The sequence below is a fragment of the Chiloscyllium punctatum genome, chromosome 25 (assembly GCF_047496795.1).
Source record: "Chiloscyllium punctatum isolate Juve2018m chromosome 25, sChiPun1.3, whole genome shotgun sequence".
Lineage (NCBI taxonomy): Eukaryota > Metazoa > Chordata > Chondrichthyes > Orectolobiformes > Hemiscylliidae > Chiloscyllium > Chiloscyllium punctatum.
In genome coordinates, this window is record NC_092763.1 from 47,868,813 (window position 1) to 47,892,572 (window position 23,760).

The 23,760-nt window shown below is 41.3% G+C and overlaps 1 long non-coding RNA gene across 1 annotated transcript in view; it reads right to left on the bottom strand.

Annotated features, from left to right (window-relative positions):
- LOC140495664 (uncharacterized) overlaps positions 1-23,760 on the bottom strand; it is a 99,909-nt gene that overhangs the window by 62,912 nt on the left and 13,237 nt on the right. Inside the window, exon 2 of the long non-coding RNA XR_011964067.1 lies at positions 470-537. This is a non-coding gene — a long non-coding RNA (uncharacterized lncRNA). The remainder of the gene's footprint in view (positions 1-469; positions 538-23,760) is intronic.

The following is a 23,760-nucleotide window of genomic DNA, read 5'->3' on the forward strand; positions in this document are numbered from 1 at the left end:
TGTGTTGGATTAAGTTTCAAGATGTGACTCGATCAATTGCATCAATATTAATGTGAGCATTGGGGTTTGACTTCATTGTTTTCCTAACTTCTTAAAAGAAATGAGAAGAAAACAGTGATTGCTAAAGCCATGACAGGACACAATGTTACTAATTAGTGAATACTCACAGCTGCCTCTTATTACCTGGTTGTGTGAACGGATTTGTTCACAGTGCATGTGTTCTGCAATTATTTTAAACACTTCAGAGATGCCATCAACACTCAGAGGCCTGGTCTGCACTTTGATACACCATCAGAGCAGCTTGGGTGTTGCTTATACTGCGTTACTTTGCAATCAGATGAGGATCCAAGCATCAGAAATAGTAAGAACTGTGCCAACAGCCACTGGAACATTCAGAACAGTAAGAGCACAGAAGCACCAAGGTCATCAGATACAAAGGATGAGAAATGGAAGACTCTAATGCAAGTACCTGTTTCAATGACTTCTTTCATAATAATTCTACGAATCGATCAGTTACACATCCTTCAAAGCAGGGATCTGGAAGTCAAGTTTATGCAAATCAGTAGGATGCTGAAATCTCAAAATGAAAAATATTTATTCAGGAATAGAATTTGACTCTCTGAACCTGGTCCAGCATTCAATAAGGTCATGTCTGATTGATTGTGGTCTCAGTTTTATTTGCCTGTTTGCACCCCATACCTCTGGCCTGTCTTGCCTATCAAAATTCTATTTGATCACCCTTGAGAGTAAATTTAAAGGCCCAGCCTCTGTTATCTTCTGGGGAAGTGAATTTTAAACACTAACCATTAACCTTTTGAGAGAAACAAATTCTCCTAACCTCAGACTTAAGGGAAGGCTTGCTGTTCTCAAATTGTATTCTTGAATTTTAGTCTCTCCCATAGGAGTAAATTTCCTCCTGCTATCCACCTAATCAGTCTCCTCAGAATCATCAATAAGGTCACCTCTCATTCTTCTAAACTCCAATAGATAGTGGCCTAATCTGTTCAATATTTCTTCTTAAAATAACTCCAAGATCCCAGGAATGAGTAGCAGGAACCTTCTCTGAATTGCTTCTGTTGTTATTATATCCTTTTTCACAAAAATGGAAATCAAAACTCTACATTATATCCCTTTGCTAGCTCTCAATCTTTGCTTGACAATATTTCTCTACCTATCTTAGTAATATCAATATATTTAGCTACCATATGTTTGGTCCCCTCCTCCAAATCATTGATATACATTGTAAATAGTTGAGGACCCAGCCTGATCCTTGTGGCATTCAACTAGTTACAGCTTGTCAACCCAATAATGGCCCATTTATCTTTACTTTCTGGTTTTCCTCAGTTAACCAAACCTTTATCCATACTAATATATTAAAGTCTACATACTATGCACTTACAATTAAACTACATCCCTGGTTTTACTTTTGCCCACAAGAGGAAACATCTAAACTAGGCAAAAGTGAGGACTGCAGATACTGGAAACCAGAGTTTAGATTAGAGTGGTGCTGGAAAAGCACAGCAGGTCAGGCAGCACCCGAGGAGCAGGAAAATCAATGTTTCGGACAAAAGCCCTATTCCTGATGAAGGGTTTTTGCCCGAAACGTCGATTTTCCTGCTCCTCGGATGCTACCTGACCTGCTGTGCTTTTCCAGCACCACTCTGATCGAAACATCGAAACTGTCTAGCAGCTTTTGCTATGGTACCTCATCAAATGCATATTGAAAATCCAAGTACATGTACTGGTTCCCCTCTATCCACTCTGAATATTTCTTTGTTAGGTTGGTTAAATCTAATTTGCCTTTCACAAGTCATGTTGGCTCTGCCTGACCCTATTGTGATTTTCTCAGAATCCTGTTATAACCTCCTTCCAAATGGAGACTAATACCTTTCTCATGACATATGTTAGGTTAACTTCTTTCCCTTTTCCACCTAAGGTGGCACTGTGGCTCAGTGGTTAGCACTGCTGCCTCACAACACCAGGGACCCAGGTTCAATTCCAGTCTTGGGTGACTGTCTGTGTGGGTTTCCTCTGATGCTCTGGTTCCTCCCACAATCCAAAGATGTACAGGTCAAGTGACTTGGCCATATAAATTGCCAATAGCGTTAGGTGCATTAGTTATAGGGAATTGAGTTTGGATGGGTTACTCTTCGGAGGGGCGGTGTGGACTTGTTGGGCTGAAGGGCCTGTTTCCACACTGTAGTGAATCTAAACTAATTAAAGTGGCATTCATAATGTGCAACCTATGTTGAAGGCCTACGTGTAATTGTGTCATGTTTGTTGCTAAATGCACTCTTTCCATGGACAAAGATATCATCACAATGACCTATGCCCTTCTGCCTTCATGGGTGAGATAGATTCCTCTATTTCTTTGGAAATGTGCATGGTGTGGCTGGAATTCCTACTGGTACAATGTACATTCTCTGTTCCCATTCCAGTAGCATCCCATCTGTTAATGGCCCTCAAGTTACTGCATTTAAATTCAACTGAACAGAGCTTGGAGCATCCTGCAGCCTCAAACATGCTCTGCTTGTCTCCACCTTCTGCTCAAGCTCATTGATTAGATTAGATTCCCTACAGTGGGAAAACCAGCCATTCGGCCCAACAGGTCCCCACCAACCCTCTGAAGAGTAACCCACTCAGACCCATTCCGCTATCCTATATTTACCCCAGACAAATGCACCTAATACTATGGGCAATTTAGCACGGCCAACTCACCTATCCTGGAATTGAACCCAGGTCCCTGGCGCTGTGAGGCAGCAATGTTAAGCACTGAGCCACCATGCCACCCCCTATCATTTCTGATATAAGAATCGTCAGGTGAAAGTCAAATTTCCGGACTGAAGGTGAAGTCCCAGCATGGACTGGAGGTGAGATCCCAATGTACTCAAGAGGCAAGGCCCAGTGTGGTCTGGAGGCAAGGCCTGGTGGGGTCAAGAGGCAAGGCCAAGTGTGAGCTGGATGCAAGGATTGACACAGTCTGGAGGCAAAGACAGGCATGGTTAAGAGGCAAGGCCCATTGTGGTCTGGATGAAAAGCCCAGTGGGGTCTGGAGGCAAGGCCTGGTGTGGTCTGGAGCAAGGCCTGGACACAGTCTGGAGGAAAGGCTCTACATGGTCTAGAGGTGAGATCATGGCATGGACTGGAGACAAGATCCCAGTAAGGTCTGGAGATAAGGCCTGGGTACAGTCTGGAGGCAAGGCCCAAGCATGGTCTGGAGTCAAGGCCCAAGCATGGTCTGGAGGCAAGGCCTGATGTGGTTTGGAAGCAAGGCCTCATGTGGTCTGGAGGCAAGGCCTCGTGTGGCCTGGAGGCAAGGCCCCAGTGTGGTCTAGTGACAAGGCATGTTGTGGTCTAGAGGCAAGGCCTGGTGTAGTCTGGAGGCAAGGCCTGGTCATGGTCTAGAGGCAAGGCACCGGTGTAGTCTGGAGGCTAGGCCTAGCGTGATCTGGAGGCAAGGCTGGGCGTGGTCCGGAGGTAAGGCCGGACATGGTCTGGAGGCAAGGCCCCAGTGTGGTCTGGAGGCAAGGCTCCAGTATGGTCTGGAGGCTAGGCCCCGATTTGGTCTGGAGGCTAGGCCCAGTATGGACTTGTGGTGAGGCCACTGCAGTCTGCTTGAAAGACTGTAATGCTGGACATTTGACTTCTTTATTTTTCTAATTTATTTCTAAGATCCTGTACCTAGGTACCTTTGTAAACTTTTCACTACACTCCTGTGAGTACATGTGACAATAAATGTAATTTCTACTTCTAATTCCATTTCTAATATCCCTGAAAATTCAGAATGTTCATCTGTCAGGATCTAGGCAAGAGAGAGCTATAGTCAGCAAGCTGTTGTGGGCCACCACGTAGGAATGTGAGTGAGAGCTTATGCTCAAATAGAAAGAATTGAATTAATGAAGGGTTGAAATAAGACTAAAAGAATTTTCTAGCTTATGACAGCAGAGGAATATTTAAAGAAAAATCTTCACTCTACAAGAGAGTTCTGAGATCAAAGTTCAGAAATAAAATAAAGGAAAAGAACAGAAATAAACCCCCTGAAACAATGCAACAATATTTTAAAAAGGGATTGTTCTATTTTGTTGTTTAAAGCAAAAGTTGTCTTACAAAGATAGTGTTTAATTCAACAGCGTTTATGCTCTTGTGTTATAGTTAATGTCTTAAAATGGTTTGTTTCTATCATCCTTTCAGTTATTAACCAGAAGTCGAACCTTCTTTTTAAAAGTTATGTATCTCTATGGAAATCATAACATGGAGATCTAAGAAATGTGTGTCCATCGTTACATTAAGATACCAAAACAATACACTGTCTTGTCTTGTCTCACTAAGGCCCTATACAACTGTAATAAGATTTCTTTGTTATTCTACACTAATCACTTTGTAATAAAGGCATATATAACAAAACATACGTTTGCATTACTAATTACGTGCAGCACCACCGTGATAACGTTTAGTGGTTCCTGTATAAGGACACTCAGATCCCCCTGAATACCAATATTTCCCTAACTCTCAATATTAAAAAATAGTCTGGTTTTCTATTTTGACAAGCAATGTAGAGATCTTCATATTTCTAAACATTATATTCTGTCTGTCACATTTCTGTTCATTAGATTATCCCATACAAATCTTTTCCATTCTCCTCACAGCTTATTTTCCCATCTAATTCTGTTCCATCAACAAACTTAGTCCCCTTATCTAATTCATTGGTATAAGTTATAAATAGCTGCTATTTGCTGATTCCAGTTACACTTTGCCAGCCTGAAAATCACTCATTTGTTCCTCTATTTTCTGGATGTTAATCAATCCTCAATCCTGGATCACTTCTCAATCCCATAAGCCCCAAATGTGTGTAATAACTTCTTGTGTGGCAACTTATTGAATTCATTTTGAGAAATGAAATATATTATACCATTGGTTTCCACATACCTATTGCATGACTTACACAGCAAAAAATCTCTTCTAGATGATTTTTCATTTTTCATTCAAACATGATTTTTCTTTCACAAATCTATGTTGACTCTGTGCAATCATACTATGAATTTCTAAGTGCCCTACTAAATCTCTAATTAATAGATCTTAGCATTGAGCCGATTATTGATGTCAAGCTAAATGTCCTGTAGTTCAGTTTTCTGCCTTTCTCCTTACTTAAACAATGGATTTACATCAGCTGCCTTTTAATCTATGAAGAGTGTTCCAGAATGTAATGAATTCTATAAAATCAAAGTCAACATAACTACCATCGCTGCAGCTGCCTCCTCTAAAATCTAAATCCGTACGATGCAGTTTGGTCTCCTTATTTAAGGAAGGATATAAATGCAGTGGAAGTGGTTCAGAGAAGGTTTACTAGATTGATACTTGGAATGAGTGACTTGTCTTTTGAGAATAAGTAGAACAGTCTAGAATGATTCAACTGGAAGGATAAGGAATTACTTGATTGAAGTATATAAGATTCTGACTGGCCCTGATAAGGTGGACATGGAAAGTATGCTTCCATTTTCCATGAGTCCTGTACTAGGCAATACTGTTTAAATATTAGGTATAGCTTTTTTAGGACAGAGTTGAGGCGAAATAGTTTCAGTCAGAGGTTTTTCAAATTTGGAACTCTGCCTCAGAAGGTATACAAGCACATGTATGAAGAAATGAATCAGGAATGAAAGTAGGCCATTCAGCCCTTTGAGCCTGTTCTGTTATTCAAAAAGGTCATGGTACAGGTCGTTCTGCTATAATGGGCATTTCGTTAGTGCAATTTCACTGTAACACGATTGATGAATTAGGGACATTATTTTGAAAGCACAAACTTTTAAAAAGTGTGTTGGCTGGAATGCAATTACATCGCCAACACTTTAAGCACTATTTCTGAAGCACGATTCTTCTATAATGTGAGGTTCCGCAAGAATGCAATCATTGCATTATAGAAGAACTACCTGTAATCTCAAATACATATTCCCACCTACCCCGATAAACTTTCAATCTCTTAGTTAGCAAGGATTCATCTCTGCCTTCCAAATATTTAAGAGCTCTCTTCCAATACCTTGTCAGGGAGATGGTTCCAAAGACTCTCACTCTTGGAGAGAAAAATATTTTGCCTAATTTCCATTTTAAATGAGTGGTCCCTGATTTTTCAACAGTGACCCCTAGTTCTAGATTCTCCCATGACAGGAAACATCCTTTCTACATCTTCTGTGTCAGAACTTTATGTGTTCCAAAGTGAGTGGAGCTGGGGTAATTGAATATTTTTCATGCAAAGGTAAATTAATTCTTACTAAGTGGGAATCAAAGTTTATTTAGGATAGTTGGGAACATAGGATTCAAAACACAAACAGATCAGCTATGATCCTGTTGAATGATGGAGCAAGCTTTATTCCAAATTAGTATGCTTGTATGTTCCTAAGCCATCAGCACCCACTAATTTCTACAGTATCAATCTTTATTAATACTAACTAATCTTTCAAGTTGCACATTCTCATTGGTTCTCCACATTTCTGGATTTTTATTTGTGCCATCCAATCTTAATACAAATAAAGTGGGCCATGTTTTAGCTCTTGTGAGAATTGGAAAACTTCCCAGCACACCACACCTGTCACAGGAGAAAGTGACTTGTTAAATCCAATTTTCACTGTGGAGAGGATGGGTGTGGAATGGAATCAGGCCCAACTCTTTCAGATTTGAAGCTGCCACAAGGGCTACCAGGTAACTTTTAAGCAGTCTTCCTCAGTTCTTCAGACTTTGCCCCAATTAGTTCCTTAAATTTTAGGTTCTTAACTTCTCATAGACCAACAGCACACATTTTCTCCTCATGCCACATCCATTCTTTATGCCAATCCATGACCCTTTATAGCTCCCATTTTAAGTTAATTCCAACTCACACCAACCAATGGCCTCAAGCTCACTTCCCCAAATCCCTCACCCACGCTTTGCTTTCAAATGCTCATTGGTAACCCAACCAGCCACCATCATGGATGGTATCTCTTTAATGTCACTGCCCATTCTCTCAGTTCCCAGTCATAATTTCACATATTTCTATGTCTAAGGGACGCATGTTTATTCTTGCTAATCTCATCTTGTTTACATACTTGAACATTTTTATAGTCCCTGTTATGCTGTCATCTTTACTTTCATTTCTATATTTTCTGTCCTTTTAATCTATCATCTTATGCTGAATTTTAAAATCTTCAAGCTCACTACCGTTTTGTCCACATTATAACTTCTTCCCACAATCTAATGCTACCTTTAATTTATCTTGTTAACCAAATTTGTATCAATAGTTCTCAGTCTGTGAGTAAGATTCAATTGCAAGTTACCTCCATATCACCCAGTTATAGCTTTGTACTTTCAATCGCAGCTTTCCCTGCATTTGGCATATTCACTGATCTCGGACCAGTGCAATTCCTCCTTTTCTCTTGCTCTCCAGATAAAAAGTCAAGTGCAGAGGGTGGAGCAGACCAACCGGTCAATGGACAGACCCAAAGAGAGGCCTGGTTCATTTTAGAACATGGAACAATACAGCGCAGAACAGGCCTTTCGGCCCTCGATGTTGCACCAACCTGTGAACTATTCTCAGCTCGTCCCCCTACACTATCCCATCATCATTCATGTGCCTGTCTAAGGACTGTTTAAATCTCCCTAAGGTCGCTGAGTTGACTACATTCGCAGGTAGTGCATTCCACGCCCTTACCACTCTCTGCGTAAAGAACCTGCCTCTGATATCTATCTTAGATCCATCACCTCTCAATTTGTAGTTATGCCCTCTCGTACAAGGTAATGTCATCATCCTAGGAAAAAGACTTGCACTGTCTACCCTATCTAACCCTCTGATTATCTTGTATGTCTCTATCAAATCCCCTCTTAGCCTACTTCTTTCCAATGAGAACAGACTCAAGTCTCTCAACCTTTCCTCATAAGATCTTCCCTCCAAACCCGGCAACATACTGGTAAATCTCCTCTGCACCTTTTCCAATGCTTCCACATCCTTCCTGTAATGGGGCAACCAGAATTGTACACAATATTCCAAGTGTGGCCGCACCAGCGTTTTGTATAGTTGCAGCATGATATTACGGCTCCAGAACTCAATCCCTCAACGAATGAAACCTAACACACCGTATGCCTTCTTAACAGCACTATCCACCTGGATTGCAACTTTCAGGGATCTATGTACATGGACTCCAAGATCCCTCTGCACATCCACACCATCAAGAATCGTTCTATTGAACAATTACTCTGCCTTCCTGTTATTCTTCCCAAAAAGTGCATCCCCTCACATTTAGCTGCATTGAACTCCTTTTGCCACCTCTCAGCCCAATTCTGCAGTTTATCCAAGTCCCCCTGCAACCTGTAACATTTTCCCAAGCTGTCCACTACTCCACCAACTTTAGTGTCACCTGCAAATTTACGAATCCATCCACCTATGCCTAGGTCTACGTCATTTATAAAACTAACAAACAGCAGTGGTCCCAAAACAGATCCTTGTGGCACACCACTAGTAACCAGGATCCAGGCTGAATATTTTCCATCAACCACCACTCGCTGCCTTCTTTCAGAAAGCTAGTTTCTAATCCAAATTGCTAAATCACCCTCAATTTCATGCCTCTGCATTTTCTCCAACAGCCTACCATGTGGAATCTTATCCAAGGCTTTACTGAAGTCCATGTATACTACGTCAACTGCCCTACCCTCATCTACATGCTTGGTCACCTTCTCAAAAAACTCAATGAGGTTTGGGAGACACGACCTACCCTTGACGAAACCAGGTTGACTATCTGAAATCAAATTGTTGCTTGATAGATGATTATAAATCTTATCTCTTATAATCCTTTCCAAACACTTTCCTACAACAGAAGTAATGCTCACTGTTCTATAATTACCTGAGTCATCTCTACTGCCCTTCTTGAACAAGGGCACAACATTTGCAATCCTCCAGTGCTCTTGGACTAAATCTGCAGACAATGATGACTCAAATATCAAAGCCAAAGGCTCTGCTATCTCCTCCCTAACTTACCAGAGAATCCTTGGATAAACACCATCCAGCCCAGGGGACTTGTCTACTTTCACTCCTTCTAGAATTGTTAACACCTGTTTGTAACTGACCTCAATCCTTTCTAGTCTAATATCTCATACCTCTTTCTTCTCCTCTATAATATTCTCCTTTTCCTGAGTGAAAACTGATGAGAAATGTTTATTTAGCACCTCTCCGATCTCCACAGGGTCCACATTTTGAGGCCAGAGTTTCATTAATATAAATATAGCAGACAGCAATTAAAAATAAACTGTCCTGGGGCAACCTACAAACTGCTGGTTTAATATCAGACAGGTCAGCCTATTAGCTAACATCTAATCTGAAATAAAGTAAGGTACAATCCATTCTTAAGAGGAGGGCTTTGAATTGGAGGGTGAAAATACAAAACATCTGAGTTAGAAACAGAAGTAGGCCAAACCTGCTTCACAATTAAATAATATCATGGCTGATATGTTTGTGCTTCAAATTCCACATTTCTATTGCCACTGATGAACTCTGGCTCTTTGCCAAAAAAGAATCTATCCCCTTCGATCTGCTGGGATTATCATAGAGTGAAAGCTGGGACCAGGAGAGCCAGGATACAAGTTGTTTTCATTTGTGGAGCATGGAGCAGCATTCCTGCTCTTCTCAGGCCCACACAACTGATTTTTGCTGTGCCTTCTCAGCAATTATTCAGCCGAATGTCTGTATGGTAATGATTCGAGAAGGAAGGCAGGAAAAGAAACACAGAAAGTAGATTCGAGCTAGGAAAGACCAAAAAATTAAATGCAGCAGCCTCCTTTTTTTACATCATAAAGAGCCTAGCCACTATCTTGGCATGTGCAGTAAACATCAAATGGAAGAACGCAAAACAGGCGCGTCATAGCATCCCTTGGTATTAATGCTGATTTGATAAATGTGTGCTGCCATTTTGCAGCTCTGTGATCCAGCCAACAGCTCTTCTTCTGCCAGTGGATGAGGTTACACACACATTCTGCTGTAGAGGATCCAGAAGGCATTTGAAAAGGCAACATAATGGTTATTACTGAACACAAAAACTGATGGTGTAAGGGTTAGCATATTCCCATGGATAAAAGATTGGCCGGCCATCGAAAGCAAGCAGTAGGTATAAATAGGTATAAAGGGTCTTTTTCAGTTTGGTGACATATAACAAGTGGTATGCCACAGGATCGGTGCTGGAAACTCAACTGTTTGCAATTTATATAAGCTCCTTAGATTAAAGGAAGGAAGGTCAAAATTGCTCTTGACACAATGATAGGTAGGAATGTAAGCTGTGAAGAGACCAGAAGGATGTTGCAGTGACATACATAAGTTAAGTGTGTGGGCAAAGATGCAACAAATGGAAAACATTGTACAAAAATGTGAAATTGTCTGTCTTGGTACACAGAGGGTAAAAAAAAATTCTAAAACAAAATTAGATTACTTACTTACAATGTGGAAACAGGCCCTTCAGCCCAACAACCCACACCGACCCTCTGAAGAGAAACCCACTCAGAGCCATTTCCCTCTGACTAATGCACCTAACACTACAGGCAATTTAGCATGGCCAATTCACTTAACCTGCATATTTTTGGACTGTGGAAGGAAACCGGAGCAAACCCACGCAGACATGGGGAGAATGTGCAAATTCCACACAGACAGTTGCCTGAGGTGGGAATTGAACCTGGGTCTCTGGCACTGTGAGGCAGCAGTGCTAACCACTGAACCATCGTGCCTCCAACTAAATGGTAGGAGATTGCAGAGTTCTGAGATGCAGAGGGATCTGTGTGTCCTTGCACATGAATTGCAAAATGTTACAATGCAGATAAAGCAAAAAATGATGAAAGCTAATAGAATGTTATCATATATCATAAGGGGAATTGAATGCAAATGTAATCAGGTTATACTTGAGTTATATGGGGTGCTGGTAAGACTTCATCTGGAATACTACAAACATTACTGGTCATGTTATTTCAAGAATGACGTAAATGTAGTAGAGGCAGTTCAGAGAAAGTTAGCAGACTAATATCTGAATGAGCTGGTTGTCTTGTGAGGAAAGTTTAAACAGGCTAGAATTGTATCTGAAATAACTCCACAGACGCCAGGAACTCAGAGTCATAGAGGTATACAGCATGGAAACAGACCCTTCGGTCCAACTTGTCCATGTCGACCAGATATCCTGAGGTACTCCTGGCCGACCCCATTACAATCACTAAACTATCTGCTGGAACTGGGAAGAGTAAGAGGTGATTTGATTCACACATACAAGATCCAGTGGAGATATGGAGACGATGTTTCTTCTTATTGGAGCATTTAGAATAAGAGTCACTGTTTAAAAGTCATAGTCACCCCATTTAAAACAGAGATTAGATAAAATAAATTTCTTCACAGGGTTGAGAATTATTGGATCTTTCTCCCTGACAAGTGATGGAAGCAGGGTCTGTTACTTAACAAAAGTAGATAGATTCTTATTAAGGAACGGTGAAAGGTTATCAGGAATAGGCAAGAATGTGGATTTGAGGTTAATTTAATCAGCCATGACCTTATTGAATGATGCAGTAGACTAGATGTACTCAGTATCCTACCCCTGCTCCTCATTTATATAATTGGATGGTCGTAGATGATGAGTTTAATGGAGCAGCTTACAGAAGAAGGCTGATTGATGTACAGAACCAAATGGTGAAGGTTGGGAAAGATGTCAAGTTATTTGAAGATATATTCATCAACTTTGAACATCAATTCCACCACCAAACCATCTAGTGCAGTGTTAAAAAGCTTTGCAAACTGTTATGCCCATGGTGAGCACTTGTTCTTTACGGAACAGTTTGATTCCTAATAATGTCAGCACTTCCAGCAAACACAAAATGACTTTCTTTTGAGAGGTCAACTTTAAATACTTTGTGCAATACTGAATTTGGGTCCCACGCTGATGCATACTGTCACTCAATAATACAATTAATCATGGCTACAAGGAAATATTATGTGAATTAGAAGGCAGCATGAGGTTAACTTCATCGGGCTGGGGTAACGAGGCATCACTATGCCCACATTCATTTTTTAGGGATTACTAATTTAGTTTCTTTTGTTTCACAAAAATACTCAGAATTGACTAACTCATAGGATTTCTTTCCACTGTACTTCATTCTCAATGTTACATAGTTACAGACTTGGTGGTGTCTTCAATTTACATTGTGAATTGATTACTACCAGAAATCTGCAAAGTTTCATGGAGGATTTCTTTCTGAGAGCTTTCCAGATATTAATCTGGTAAATTTTCTCTGAACTGCCTCCAGTGGGATTCTGGGACAGTCAGGGATTACAGGCCTTACAGCCAACAAAACATTTACATTCACTGAGTGATCACTGCACCCTGCTCACATCAATTGGAACACAAAGTTAAGTCCTATCTGACTTATTATGACTGACACTACAATACTCCATCAAGCAGAGCATGATGTTCTTCTTGCTCAATGTCCTCATCTTCTGCCTCAGAAGATTGGCGCTGCTCTCCTCATTCTTCAGCCACCATCATGTCTCCTCTTTACCTGCTACGAATGTGCAGATAAGAGCATGCTCAGATTATGTGGCTCACTTTGTTGGGAATGTAAATCCAGACTGTTTTGGACCAATCGAAGAATGGGAACTGCATCTTCAGGAGACATGTCACCATGACCCAGGTCGAAGAGTGAGCTGCGATGTCTCCAAGCTCCGCCTTAGTCAGGAGGTTGTGGAATGGAGTCATCAGATATAGTTTTTTAGATTAGGGCTTGTCTCCCAGTAAACATCCCTGTAAAGTATGTTGCCCTTGAAATGAAGCAGGGACAGGAGGTTAAAAATGTAGACATCATGGCAGTTTCCAGGGTACCTTACTTAATCTTCTAAGAGGTGGTACCAATGGTCACAGATGACTTGCATATTGATGGAACAGAATTATTTTCTATTGATGAAATTACCATTATGATATTGTGCTCTCAGTGCAACATGTATATATTCTATCACCCACAGTATCTGGAAAAAATCAGCAACTTTGGCAAAGCCTACTGCCCAGGCACAGCACTGAATATGTCACAGGAAATAAGCTAAAGTAATCTGGTACAAATTGCATCAGTGACAGACTGGATCCAGTATGGTTTGAGGATTGAGAGATCCCACACAGGTACCCAGTGGCTCATTGGAAACAACCAGCTGTATAAAACTTTGATGCAGCTGTCAGTTTGACAGCCAGTGGGATAAGATGGCCACCAACTTCTTCAGGTCACAGGTCCTTCTCTAGCAGCTGGCATCATTCTGTGATGGTGTCTCAGGACATCATAGTCTGTGACTATACTGCATTTTGCTAATCTGCAAGAAATGGCATCAAAGGTGAAATGCTCTGGGCCTCCTGTACTTCCTGAGGAGATCTTCAACTGCAACCACTTCATTAGGATGATATTCCGCAGCTGCTGGAGCTTACTGCTGGTCCTCAGATTGCTGATGCACCTCAGGAGTCTGTGCCTTTGTTACACTGCAGCTAGAGAGCTTTCTGCTTTGGTTGGATTTATTGGTCATTGTTCCAATGAACATGTGTGAATATTACAGAGATATTGATAGGTTAATTAGTTGGTAAATGGAATATAATGTGAGAAAATGTGAAGTTGTTCATTTTGGAAGGCAGAAGAAATGAACAAAATATTATTTAAATGGGTGAATACTGCAGAAAGTTGCAACATAAACGACCCTGGGGTACTTGTGCATGAAACACAAAAAGCTAGAACAGATAATCAGGAACGCTAAAGGACATTGGCTCTTAAATAAAGAGATTAGGAGTATAAGAAGAGGGAAGTCTTATGCAACTGTACAAGGTGCTGGAGAAACCATACCTAGAGTACTGTGAGCAGTTTTGGTTCCCTTATTTAAGGAAAGATATAATTTTATTGGAGGCAGTTCAAAGAAGGTTCACTAGGATGATCTCTGGTATGGATGAATTGTTAGTTATACAAAGACTAAACAGATTGGGACTCTATTCACTGGAGTTTAGAGGAATGAGAGGTGATCTCATTGAAGCAGAAAAGATTCTTAAGGGGCTTGACAGAGCAATACAGGTCATGCTTGTCACAGTGAGTCTGAGGCTCAGCCTGGTAAACAAGGACTCTGTTGAACCTCCATGTTCCTTTCTTCCTGGCATTCCTGTTGAATCTATCAATACTGAGCTTCCTCATATTCCCACAGGCCTCTTTGAATGATAACTTCATCTGTCAACATTATCCCTGAGCCCCAGCCTGAGAGTTCATCATGCCAACCATTATTCTGCAATATCATCCCATTGCAGCTGGGGTAGTTGTGACTGTTGATAGCTGCATCCTTCCCACAGTAACCCATGCATTACCAACCCCAATCTCACATTCCCATTATGCGTCAAGCTTTCCCCACTTCACAAATATTCTCCCCTCTGCATCCCAGCACGCTGCTCTAATCCCCACAATCGACTTCCCCAACTTCCCTACCACATCCCTTGATTTTCACTGAGCCAGCCCTCGGAGTGACCATGGCTCAGAGCCCTGACCAACCTGAATGGACAGCTTGAACTGATGGGTTACCAACCTCTCTGCATCTCTCCATCTGATTTGTCATGAATTCCAGACTGGTTTCATTGGACTTGCAGGATTAAACTGTAGTGATATGGATCTCCTGAACATGGCCACCTATGTAGATGACTGACCATGTTCAAAGCTTTGCACTGATAGAAGGTGTTGCATTTGACTTCCTGTGCTCGGGACCCCCTAACTAAATGCTATCTTCCTTGGCCTGATTGCAGACTGCTCCCCTTAGAACTTGAGACATAGCTTTTTGGTTGAGACAGTGCACTTGCTTCATAAGCAAATTTTACATACAGCAAAATTCCTATTCCCCCTTACTGAACACTGCTCACAACCACGATAGAATGGCTGGCTATGCAGCTCCACTAAAAGGCAGAACAGAACAGATATACTATGAGCCTTTAGCTGTAGCTGTGGAGGCAAAATGGGCGATTTTCAGTGTTGATTGTTAATGAAAATTATTTGTATTTTAATGTATGCATTTCTGTCACACGTTGAGGCCTTTTATTTTGTATTACAAGATTTTGACTTCTCGATGTTTTAACTTCTAACAGTCTAACTGCAGCAGGTAATGACCTTAAAGAAACCAATGAATTTAAAAATTATTTATTGAATAGGGTGGAGAGGGGAGGGGAGATATATCTGGCATTCTAAATTTTTAAAAGGCAGAGTGGATAAGTGACAAAAAAAAGGCAGATACTGACTAGTTGGCACATTTTCCATTTTGTGCAGAGCCTTAATCATTGGAAGTGGGTAAAGCTCAAGGTCTATATACAGATGGAATTCTTGATATATGTTCCCACTGGGGCGAGGTTCTGCACTGAAAATATGCTGTTTTAATGTGCCTTTAATATAGAAAATGTTCGAGACACATCAGAGTAATTGGACAGAAATAGACAGTGCACCAAAAAAGATGTTAAGCAGAGCGACCCGAAATCTGGTCGAAGAAAATTGTTTTAAGGTGTGTCTTGGAGGAGGACACGAAGGCGGAAAGGATTTAGAGATGGATTTCCAGAAGAGAATGGCACAGTAGTTGAATGCTTTGGCACCAAGGACTAAATGAAGGGAATTAACAGTGCACAACAGATTAGAGTTAATCAGAAAGGTTCGCTGGGTTGAAGGCTTGGAGAACGTCACAGAAATAGAAAGGGAAAAGTTCTGAAAGGATTTAACATGAAGATCTTAATTTTAAATTCGGGTTTCTGGGGACTTGGTGCAAATATAAGCTAGTAAGGAGACCTTGATGGGTGAGCAGAATTTGGTGTAGGGTCATGGTGTTTTGGGTGAACAGAAACTATAAGTTACGGCTTGATGCTTGATCAGGAGACCATTGGAAGAATTGAGTCTGAAGGTGACAAAAACATTGATGAAGGTTTCTGCAATGAATTGACAAAACAGGGATAGAGACAGAGAATGGTGGAAAAAAATAAATGGCTGAATCTTACATACTTTGCCTAAATATGAGTTGCATCAGGTTCTTTTTCTTGCTCTGAGATCTAGGAAGTTTTCTTGTCCTTTCTTACTAAACTTACCTCATTAATAACCTAGTATACTCCTATGCCAGCTCTCATGTCTGAGATTCATTGCAACTTAATACATGGCATAGCCAGAACAACTTGACATTCAGCCATACCATTGAATTTATTGGCATATTTTGCAAATGTGCCATCTTTAAATCTGCGTGTGCACCCAGATAAGCACTGTCCAAGATTGCCATCCTGAGCAGTCTCAGCCATCTGGATAAATATCCAACACTATAGGAATAAGGTTAATGTCCTTCTCCACTCGGCCAGGTAAGTGGCATCATCTCCTCTCTAATACCTCAAACTATCTCTCCGATATATCCACCTCCCACCAAGGCTCATGCTCTACCACTCTTGCTTTTCCAGCAACATCTTCCTTGCTCACTCTCACATCCCCTCCAGCCCTATTCTGATTTCTCTAATCATCCATGCCCTCTGCGCTGCCTACTCACTCACTTGGGACAACGCCCCACATTCACTAATAGTATTAACTGTGCCACTACCGATAATACCTATCTCTCTCTCTCTCATTCCAGGAGAAAAACAAACTACAATAGGACAGAAGAGTCAAGGCGGGTGGTATAATGTCCATCATTCAGCTTCTCACATGTTATGAAGAGATTAATATTAGACTGCTGTGAGCATCCAGGCAGGCTTAGAGTGAGTGACAGCGAGAACAGCAAGCAAAGATCAAAGGTGTGGCACAATGGCTCAGTAGTTAGCACTGCTGCCTCACAGCGCAAGGGTCCCAGGTTTGATTCCAGCCTCGGCCAACTGTCTGTGTTTGCGCATTCTCCCCATGTCTGCGTGTTTCCTGCGGGTGTTCCGGTTTCCTCCCACAATCCAAAGACGTGCAGATTAGGTGGATTGACAATGTTAAATTACCCATAGTGTTCAGGAATGTGTAGGTTAAGTGCATTAGTCAGGGGTAAAAGTAGAGTAATAGGGTAGGAGAATGGTTCTGGGTGGGTTACTCTTCGGAGGGTCGATGTGGACTTGTTGGGCCAAAGGGCCTGTTTCCACATTGTAGGCATTCTATGATTCTAAGAGCCTGGGGATTGAGCCTGGTCTAATCCAAGAATTTGGTACAAGTCCCTGAGGACATAATATTCTCGATATAGCATGACAATGATAGCTCCTGGTGCAACCTAGGGTGCAGCACTTAAGTGCAGAAATGACCTGTAAGTGAATCAGAGATGTGCCATGAGGTTTCTTAGAGGCTGGCACATGTTGAATGTCAATGCACATGGACAATGTGCCCAGAGATGTTGGTGTCTAGATTCCAACATGGAGTCTATTCAGAGTAAACAGTAAACTGAGTCCACTAAATACACATTTTAGCATATTTTGCTGAGTTTCCCCAAAATTAAGTTTGTTTGGCAAGTTTGGTAGGGTGGGAGGCTGAGGTGAGTTGTGGCATTAAAGCAGTGTCACTGTCAATTGGTAACTCACCACTATTAATGAGAATTTTGCCATGCTGCTTGTGAAAAGCATAAAAATGGAGCAAGATGTTCCTGATGTAGATTTTGACCTTGTTGTTTTCATCATCTGATACTACCACACTTCTCACCATAGTCCAAATCACTCAGACTCGATAGATTCTGCCCAAAGATTTTGCAATTTTGTAGCACCTTTCATAACCTACCTCCAATTAAGTACTTTCGAAGAATAATTACTGTAGGAAACATGAAAGCTAATTTATAACACAGCAAGATCCACCAAATAGCAATGTGGGAATAGCCAGATAATGTGCTTTAGTTATGTTGATTGGGTGAAAATAATTGAACTTGTGATGGAGAACACATGCAGTCAGGAAATCAACTTGGGATCCAATATAACATAAAAGTGAACAATCTGAGGCAACAACCATAAAAGGGAATCAGTATCAAACCTGCAGCATTTGTGATGGTGGCCTAAGGTGATAGTGTGAGCCTTCCTAATATTAACAAATAAATTGGGACTTAGGTTTAAAACAATGAGACGCTGTCAACAGAAGTGAGGTGATGTAGAAAAGGAGGCCACAGATATATCCAGAGTTAATGATGTTGGGTCAAAAAGAATATTCATTATAGGACATTCTCTAGCAAATGCAATTCGTAGGAATGCATTATACCTTAGCGACAAGTAGCACTCCTGGGAATCTGAACTGGTGATAAAGAGAAGTTACTTGGAGAGACCTCAGGAATAAAATTATAAACCAAATAAAACATTTGCAATATGTCACTATTTTATACTAAATAATCCATTTGAATAGTAGTGATAGTCACATTTCAGAAATGTTTAACTATTTTTCAGAGAAGAAACTTGGGAGAAACAGTCACATAAGGCTTGAGTTTTAAAGTGAGGCATCTTCATCCAGTGTGTATTTTTAAAGAAAGGCATTGATGGTGAATGAATGTTCAAACTGTGTCTGAAAAGTCTAAAAACAAATAATGAATTTGTTATCTTGTATCAATTATTTATAAGCACCTCAGCAAGTCTGTGGTCCTGACACTTGGCAGGTGTTCCTTGTGTTCTATGATCCACATTTTAGGTTGTGAACACAGATACAAAGACAAGGGCAGATATACAAACAACCCACACACAAGCTAGACTTACTTATTCCAAGTATTAAATGGTTTTGTATCTTTAATAACTATAAATTGAAATGGATTAATGACTTATACTTAGCCTTATCTTAAAGTGCTCTTGCAATACATTTTAGAAGGATCAAAAGATACAAATGCTATGAATCAGAACTCAATGGGATACTGTTAGGTTACACTATTGCAGGAGTAGGTATTGAGAAGTGCAGATCCACTCAGGCCAACTCTGCTCCACTGACAAGAACTATTCATAGAACCATAGAATCCATATAGTATGGAAGCAGGCCATTTAGCCCATTGAATTCATACTGACCCTCCAAGGAGCATCCCAATCAGATCAACAACCCTATCCCTGTAACTTTGCATTTCTCATGCTAATGCACCTAGCGAGCATAACCTTGGACACTATGGGCAATTTAGCATGGCCAATCCACCTAACCTGCACACCTTTGGATTGTGGGAGGAACCACTCAGGTTGTCACCTGAGACTGGAATTGAACCCAGGTCCTTGTAGCTGTGAGGCAGCAGTGCTAACTACTGAGTCACCGTGCCATCCTTCTCAGGGAGGCATACATCCTTCTCTATGGTAGTGTGCTCCATTAATCTCGCACATGCTCCATGTGCCATCGGCTTGTGTAGCAAACACACTGTGCGTGTAGCAAGCAAGCAACCATGGCTCAAAGCCTTAAGGGAATAGTCATCACTAAAGTCAATAGAGGCAGCCATTAGCCAGGGGGTCCAGGCACAGAAGACAATGGCAACCTGCAACATCAACCCAGAGAATTGGCTACGGTGATGTATCCAGTCAAGGTGATCCTCGTTAGAGGGTTGGAATAGATAAGTGCTGTGGCACCGAGATGTCAGGGCCAGTACTGTGGGGAAAGAGACAGGTATCAGTCAGAGATCCAGACACTTCTCGTTCTCAGCTGTTGGGGTAGGTCACTCAAGGAAGTGGGCTGCAGTCATTCCATCAGATCCATCAACAGAAACTAAGGGCAGGGTGGAAGGAGTAAAAAAGAGGATGCTGTCACAGGGGGGAGAGTCAGGAACCTGTCCTTCACTATTGAGGACAGCAGACATGGTGATAGGGCTACTACAGGGGTAGGTAAGTGTGCATGAGTGCAACAGTAGTTATAAGTGGGAAATAAGTCAAAGCAGGATTGGACTATGTTTATGCAGGAGAAGGGATTTTCCCATGATCAGGAGAACCCGACCTTTAAAGGGGCGCCAGTGTATGAACACACCTGACATGGTCACCTCATATGTCAGGGGGTGGGATCAGTAGTTAATGAGGTGTGTTTGGTAAGAAACAGCAAGAAATCTCATGGTGAGAACCACAAAACTCAATGAAACGTGCCCTTGACTAAACAAATTCCAAGATTCAGCCCTATGTTTTCAGTCCATGAAGCCCCGTATTTGCGGGAATGCCTGTAACCCAGACTAAAATGAAAGGCCTGTTTCACTGCTTGCAGATTCTGTCAGGAAATCAACAGTTTTCACTGAGGACAGCTGTCACTTGCAGGATACAAGTTTGCACAGCCAATTGTCTGATTTTGCTGATGTGACCTGCTGCAGGCTGAAATGCGTCTCAGGCATTAAGGTTCACTGCCTCTGCGACTTTGACAGCCACAGGCAGGAATGTACATGACCTTATCCTTGGCAGCAGCTGGTGCTGAAGAAGAAGATGACAGCCTCCACGCACGTTGTTCCTCAATGAACTGTTGGTGAGAAGTTCTGAACCTGTCGAGTTTGGAGGTATCCTGGGAACTACACTCTTGTATCATCATTCTGTAGCTGGAGCTCTTTGGAATCTAGCCAGGAACCCCTCCTCCTCCAGGCACACTGGTATGTGAATAGAAAATGCACTGAATGCAATCAAAGGTTTGCCTAAAGCTCCAGGTCAAGGTTCCTTTGGTAAATTACCGAATTACTTTTAGAAACAACTACTGTCACTTCCAGCATCCAGAAGTCCCAAAAAGTTTAAAATCAGCAGTCCAAATAAACTAACCAGTGATTTACACAGAAATAACTGATGATAGCTGTAAATATTGTTGGAAATAGTATCCTCCAGGCCATTTTCCAACTAATGATTTATGTGACTGATTTATAATTGACAAATAAGAGCCCAGAGCTCTTAACAGAGACTTTTCAGTCCCTAAACAATTGTTAGACCCATTTAGCAACTGTAATTAGGAGTACGCACGTTTTGGCTAATCAGACTGGATGTCTAAAAGGAGTCCAAGTTCAAAATGGCAAAAATTACACTCTGGGCTTGATATTGGGCATACAAGATTGGAGCTTGACTTTCAGTACCTTAGTGCTAATTTTTTGCAAGTGAAGTGGATGTTGCCAAATTGAAAGTTTGCCCAAATATTTTTTAAAAAGACTTAGAATAAAGCAATATTGCATAGTTTTTTTCACAGTATAGTTACCATATCCAGTAAGCTGACACAGAAAGGAGAGACGAGGTCAATGATCCATGAAAGTTTGATTCTTTGCACTGCTTGACACAAGCAGAAAGCAAATCATTTGAGTACTTGCAGGAACTCTTGTCTAATTTTGGTCATGGTCAACTGACACCAATAACATAAGAGTATGATACTGATTTACGTAAGAAAGGTTCTGGCACTGAGTAACCCAGCTTAAACATTCAGCAGCACAAGGAAATTTTCTTGGTATGTTAATCAACATTTATCCCTCCACCAGCACCTAAAATTAGATTGTCTACATTTACTTTTTTGCCATTTGTGGGACTTTGCATTGTGCAAATTGCCTAATGTTTCCAAAATTGCAAAAATGATTGCACTTCAGAGAGTATTTCATTGGCTGCAAAATGCATTGTAATGCTCTGCTGTTGTGAAAGCCACTGCGTAAATACAGCTTTTTTACTCTAGAACCTCCGTGTACACAAGACTGCTCGATGAATTGAACATTTTTGGAGAGTAACATCCAGAGTTAGCCCAACAACAAATTATATCAAAACATGGAAAAGGAGGATTTTAGCCAGTGTAATGCGTTCATCCTGGCACCTGCATTGTTGCTATGTTTCAAATTTATTTCACACAACCTGAAGCCAATATCTCCAAACACATTGAATTAACACAAGTCATATAATTAACAACATGAAACCATATTCTCTGATGTTAATGCTTAAATGTTAAATTGAAATGAAATACTTCCTTTGTAACTTAAACAGAAGTATTTATCCAATTATTATGGGGTTAACATTTCTATTAAAATAGTTGAGAAAATAATTTCCAATGTGCCTGTTAAATTACACAGCACAATTTTGTCTCATATGATTCAAACAATTCAATCATTTTTCATTTTGTCAAAGCTTTAATACTAATTTCAGATCAATCAGTAGATCTTGACAATTTTTTTCACTCTTGACTACATGAGCCTACAATTTTCTGTCCTCATGTTGAGCAGCACAAAATTACAGATTGCACAAGGTTTTGATTGATAGAAGTGATGATCATGTACAAACATACAAATTAGAGGCAGGAATAAGCTACTGCACTCCTTACTTCAACTTCATTTGTCTGTGACATGTCTAACTTTCTACCAAATGTGACACAATAACAAATTCAATATTTGTCGGAAAAAGAAAACGAAAGGGGAAATCTTAGAAGACCTGAATGGCAACATGGTTTTTGCCAAGAAATATGAGAGAATTGCATGAGAATTTAGCTGAGGCCTGTCTTTATGTTGGGAGCAACTCATTTCATTTTCAGTCAGAGTTCCAGTGTCGAGGCAAGATTCTCAATAAGGATCCGTGAGATATATATTCAGAGGATTGTTGCTTGTTAAAAGACTCATATACAATTAATCTTACCTCATTAATATGCACTTTCTGTTCTACCATCTGCTGTGAGAAAAGTAGATGTCAACATTTCCTGATATGAAGGTCAGAGGGTACCTGGCAACTTCAGTTCACCACTTGCTCCTCTGGACAGCCATCTTAGAGACCCAGCAAGAACATCTCAGGGCACACTACAGGGCATTAGTGACACTCACCCCACATCCGCAAACCATGGCATCCAGAAACTGCCAGCCTGTCAGAACATTCATGGAACCTCTCTAATCCATTTGCAAGATGCTTCTGCACATTAAAGCTGCATTTCTGGGGGTCGCTGGCAAACAGCATTGAAATGCTATTGCAAGGACACTTTGAGCACAGGGGCAATCATCCAATTCAGGGATTGGATCAGACTGTTTCTCAGGGCACTTTATTTGCTCACACTCACTCACCTAATGCCTGCCTGCGTCCCTGCCTTTTTCTGCTTGCCCACACCCTCACAGTCAGAACTGCCAGCCTCACATTAGTTCTGTCTTGCTTTGGTGTTTATGCAGATAAAATCTTATCACGATAGTCAGGAGTCCTCATTCAAGTCGAGGGAGACAGCCTTCATAATAGGGGTCTCAATGCAGTAAATCAAGTTCAACCCCCAAGGGATTGAGTACAGTCGGTTGACAAGTCAGAGCTGTCAGGATCAGGATCCTTTCCTCATGGGGTGTGAGGAGCGAATATTGGACAGTTACCCTTCTGCCTTGGCTCTTTCTATCTATTGTGTGCAGGAATGAGAAAAGGGAGGGATTGCGTGCAATAAAAGTAGCTGGCACAGTTGTTAGTGTTGGTGCTTTCAGAAGAAAGGTGATGAGGTGTTCTGACTGATTGAGCAGGAGTCACAGAGGCCAAGCAGGGTAAGGAGGAGCGAGAATTGAGTGGATGAGAGCAGAAATGCTGCAGGTGATGTAAGAGTGCTACAGCATGAGCCTTGGACAGAACTGGCCACAGTACCAAGTACAGACTGAGTGAGATAACAGAGTGGAAGCGGTGACACGTACCCTGTCCAAGCAGAGAAGGTCATTGACTTCTTCCTTCACGGCTGGTATTTCTCCAGACGGCTGTGACTGCAATGATCCAGGTGGTGACCTCAAACCAAACTGGCAGGTTCTGGTGTCATGGCCCTCTCTGTCAGTCTTCTAGGAAGAGGACCTTGCACCTGCTCTGCACTGCCTATGCACCAGGATTTCCAATTACCTGTCTGCAAAGTGGGGCATCAACCTCCCCTTAGCTG